Raw genomic sequence first — 5278 nt, 5'->3', positions numbered from 1 at the left:
ATCACAGTCAGAGTCACAAAAGAACAAGTTAGAGTAAGGAGGCATGAGGCACTGTCGGTAGCAGTGAAGTTGGTTTTGATGACTCATAGATTCGATGAAAACTTGCTTTATGTGGTTTTGTCTTTTGTTTTAAAGAGGTGGTTTTGTCATGTATTTTACAAGACGCACAAATTAAACTCTTAGGTTGACATCAAATTAGAATATGTTCTAACGATGATAACAATAATAATAATATTAATAACAATAATATGCTGTGCGTTAAACTTTTAGGACTCTGTATTAGAGATGCAACAGGATTCAACATATTATTATTATTATTATTATTATTAATGGTGACTTTACACATGAAATAGTCTTCCTATAAAGATAATACATGAGAATTATATATTAGATAGTTTAATATATTTGATTAAATTATCAATTTTATACGAAGAAACTTTTATATGGGTAGTTACTGTTATTAATACTTCATTTTATAACTAACAATATTTAACCGAAAACGGCAAATGAAGTAGTATTTTTCTCATAAATTGTGTTGTGCTTTCCTTCGATCTTAAACATAAGCTTGGGTAGAGAGACGTGGTGTAAGAATTACTTTGAGCGGATTGGCTTTGACACTGGTTATCCCAACACGTTCAACCATATCAACTGGTTTTCCATCGGCTATTACAATGTCAAACCCATGCAGCACATTAGCAAGTGTTAACTGCACCATTTGAAGACCAAATGACATTCCAGGACACATTCTTCTTCCTGCACCAAATGGAATCAATTCAAAGTGCTGACCCTTAAGTTCAATGTCTTTGTGAGTTGTCAGAAATCTCTCCGGTCGAAACTCTAATGGATCAGGATATAAAGCAGGATCTCGTTGCATTTTTGAAATATTTGTCCAAAGTTGTGTGCCAGCAGGGATATGGTATCCACCCACCACACAATCATCCATGGATTCGTGAGGCAAACTGAGCACCACAGGCGGGTACAAGCGGAATGTTTCTTTGACAATGGCTTGAAGATACACAAGATTGTTTAGATCCGTTTCTATCACCATTCTATTAGTTCCTATATGTGTGTCTAATTCATGAACAGCTTTATTTAGAATTTGGCGATTATTCAAAAGTAAAGCAAGAGCCCAACCAAGTGTCCCTGTCGTGGTGTCTGTACCAGCCAAAATTAATGTCTGCAAAGAAATTACAAAGAAGCATGTTATTATTTGCATGATCATCACTACGATAGATAGATCGATGTTGGTAAAAGGTAGTAGGTAGGTACCAGGCATGTAGCTTTGATTAGAGTATCAACGTCGTGACCGTCAAAGCCTTGATGGAAACTGGAAATAAGCTTGTCCATGTAATCACGCTCTGCGCCATGATTTCTGCTAAGTCTGTGTTCTTCTAACCAGGTCTGAACAAATTCATCCAACTCTTTCGCCGTTTTCTTCATGGCCTTCTCTCCCCCATCCAAATCCAACCATCTCAACCACGGAATCGAATCAGCAACCACAAACGATGCACCGAGATCAAAGAAATCCCTCAGGGCTTTCCGGATTCGTTCGTTCTCTTCACTGTGACCGGTGAAACGCTTTCCCACCACCAACCTGAACAACACGTTTAGGCTAATCTCGCCAAACCATTTATCCATCTCCGTAACCGCCATACTCTTGTTGTTGCTATTATTGTAACTATCGTTCATTGCGGTTTTCACCTCCGATAACATCACGTGACTGTTCATATGTATCTTGTGGTCGGAGAGGACTTCCAAGATGGCCGTCTTGCGGAGGTTACGCCAACCAGGGCCATAGGATTTGAACTAAAATATGGCATAGTCGTAACCTAGAATTTCATAGGCTATCATTTTAGGGCGGCCAGCGAAAGCTTTGTCGTTCACAGTGAAGCACTCTTTAGCTATCTCCCTGTTGCTCACGACTAAATTCTTGCGGCGGCCGATGCTTATGGTGAAGATGGGTCCATATTTGTCGGCCATGTTGCCCAAGGTGACGTGCGGTGGCTGTTGGCCACCTAAGAGGTGGAGGTGTCCAATTAGCGGCCATGCTCCACCAGCTTCTGGTGGTGCTTTTCTTGCTCCGGCTTTGTGGATGTGCCTTCTTGATTGAAATGAAAGAGCAAAGAGAGAGAAGAATAGCAGAGCCATGGTGAATATGGCTGGTTGGGAGAGGAGGTTTTCGAAGTCCATGGTGTTGGTTCGAAATTGAAGATATTACTCTCCTTTATGATGATTACGCTCTATGTTAATTGGTGCATCATAATGTACGAGCTTCTTGATATACAATTATACATATAAACACTCTGTTTTCGCAAATTGAAATGAAAAATGGTGAGATATTAAAATCTTCATTTGAGTAATTATCTTTATTTTATACTTTTAACATTGATAACTAACAATAATCAAATATAATAAATTCTAATAAGTAATAATACTCTAATATTTATCAACCGGAATATATTAAAGCAACTTGTTCTTTGTCAATAATGTTCGGTGTCAACCTGCTCTTCTTAGTTTATTATTATTATATGACGTGCAAATACAATCTAACAATAAAACAATGAAGTGTGAGCGTCTGTCCTGGGTAGTTGATAATGTTTCGCATGTTTCAATTATATATGATTGTGGATCTATCTATCTCATTTAAATTATAGGTCCTTTACTGTTACCGTTTGAAATTTCGAATCTTACAGGAATAGATGATTTAATTACATCTTATTGTTGGAAAATGTTAGAATCAATTTAAATTAATTAATATCGTTTATATTTATATAGTATATCTATATATTAATAGTAAGATTTTGTGTTTTTATTATTTTGATTTATTTAGTACTTATAAATACCTTTTGTATATTGTACTTTTGATCATACTGAATAATATACAAAAACATTTTCTTCAACTTGGTCTCTTGTTTCTAACATGGTATCAAGAGTCTAAAATTTTTTTCCAATAAAAATTTGTTCATAGCCTCCTTATTTTTCTCTTCCGACAGTGCTTCTTTACTCTCGTTTTTCGATCTGTTTCCGACGCTTTGGTTCGTCACCTCCGCCATCATAGTGTTCGTCTCTTCGTCAGGATTCCAACGCCGCCGGAATCGATGCCTGAAGCCACCGGACGCGCCCTTACGCGCCGCCGGAACCTCCCTGCCCACCTCCATTGTTCCTCATCCCAGAAGCTTCAGCAACTGTTGGATCTTGGTGCTGATCGCACGCTCCTGGAGCTTCCACGTGTCACGACGGCAGCTACCTAGTAACCCGCGTTCGACCCAACCCGGTCCGCTGGTTGACCCGTGCTCTACCTCATAGCCAACCTGTCTTTTCCGTCCTCTCACGGGCCACCACGTGTCATCGTTTTGCTGACGTGGCGCTGGCGTCCCTGCTGAGGTGGCGCTAACGTGGCAGACAAGCGGGACCTTTTCTAAAATTTTTTGGTGTGCTCTTTCCAATTCTGCCCTCTGTTTTCTCATTTTCTGCCCCAAATTTGCAGTTTCTTCTCCTTTTTTTCCATTTCTTCTATTACCATGGAAAAATCGGATGTCTTTCAACCTATCCCTGTTATCTTTAATGGCTCCAACTATGCACATTGGGTTAAAGCTATGCGAGGATTTCTTAAAGGGCGAAAATTATGGCGATATGTGACTGGTAATATTGCCTGTCCTGTTAAGCCAACCGTGGCTTACAAATCCAGAGATGGTGCCTCCAAATCCAATGAGGATACTGAGAAGGACTTTGCAGAGAAATTGGAAGATTGGGATAGTAAAAATCATCAGATTATCACTTGATTCCGCAACACTTCTACCCCTGGCATTCATTTACAGTTTGGGCATTTTGAAACTGCTAGGTATGGGATCATTTGGCAAAGCATTACACTATTTCTGATCTCTCTCATCAGTACCAACTGCTTAAGGAACTTCATAGCCTTAAGCAAGAACGTGGCCAAGTAGTTTTTGATTTTCTTGCTCAGATGGAGATTATTTGGGATCAATTGACCTCTTGTGAGCCTGTTCTTAAAGATCCCACTGATGCTAAGTGACGAACGGGATTAACTGCTAGTAAAGAATTTTATAAGAATAATCATGTTGTAAGTATAGCTTCTAAACCGGCAGAAAATCCTTTCGTACAAAAGTTTGGTTGTCACAAGTAACAAAACCCAATAAAATTTATAACCGAAGTATTTAAACCTCGGGTCGTCTCTCAAGGAATTGCAGGGAGGTATGATTTATTATTGGTTATGGAAAAGTATCGTTGGATTTTTGAAATAAGGAACAAGTAATTTAAATGGTAAGAAAAATAAATTAATAATTAGAAAAACTCTTGGCAAGGTATGTGATGAGAGAACTTTTGCGTGGTCTAGAAATTTGCAGATAAATCCTCGTTGCAAGTATAGTTTCTAAACCAACAAGAGTCCTTTCATACAAACGTTTTAGATGTCACAAGTAACAAACCCCTTTAAAATTGATAACCGAGTATTTAAACCTCGGGTCGTCTTCTCAAGGAATTGCAGGGAGGTATGTTCTTATTATTGGTTATGAATCTTGTAAATTAGGGGTTTTAGAAAGTAAGAAAGTAGTATGTTAAATGATAAGAAAAATAAAATAATAATAATAAAATAAACTCTTGACAAGGTATGAAAATCAGACTTCCTATCCTAGCTATCCTTATCAATTGTGATGAGAATTAGATTTTTCTCCCACTTTGTTAACCTCTAACTATGAAGGTAAGTTAAGTGGATGAATTAATTTCGATTCCTCAGGTCCTAGTCTTTCCTTGGGAAAGGCTAGAGTTATTGGAACTTGAATTAATGAAATGAAGAAATCCAATTTTCAATCAACAATGAGTTTGATAACTCAAGTGTCTCCAATGACTCAACCAAAGCCAAAAGGGAAAAAAGTCTACTTGAATGAAAATAATTTGGATAAACAGAGAGCATTAATAAATTAAAGAGAGCAATCATAAGTCTGAAATACCTCGAATTATATTAAATAAAATATTCAAATCTTAACATGGATATTCATAAATTAAATTAGAAAAATAAATAAAAGAACATTGAACCTGGGATTGAGAGTCACTCCTAAAACTAAGAGAAATCCTAAATCCTAATCCTAAGAGAGAGGAGAGAACCTCTCTCTCTAAAAACTACATCTACTCCTAAATTATGAATTGTGAAAGCTTGTTCATGAATGAATGGATTCTCCCACTTTATAGCCTCTAATCTGTGTTTTCTGGGCCGCAAACTGGATCGAAAACAGCCCAGAATTCACTGGTTGCGAATTCAAAC

The 5278-nt window shown here is 37.7% G+C and overlaps 1 pseudogene; it reads right to left on the bottom strand.

Annotated features, from left to right (window-relative positions):
- On the bottom strand, window positions 531-2282 carry LOC107608114 (annotated as a pseudogene).

Source organism: Arachis ipaensis, chromosome B07 (assembly GCF_000816755.2).
Source record: "Arachis ipaensis cultivar K30076 chromosome B07, Araip1.1, whole genome shotgun sequence".
NCBI lineage: Eukaryota > Viridiplantae > Streptophyta > Magnoliopsida > Fabales > Fabaceae > Arachis > Arachis ipaensis.
Note: the sequence above shows the minus strand (reverse complement) of the source record. Positions and strands in the feature narration are given on the sequence as shown.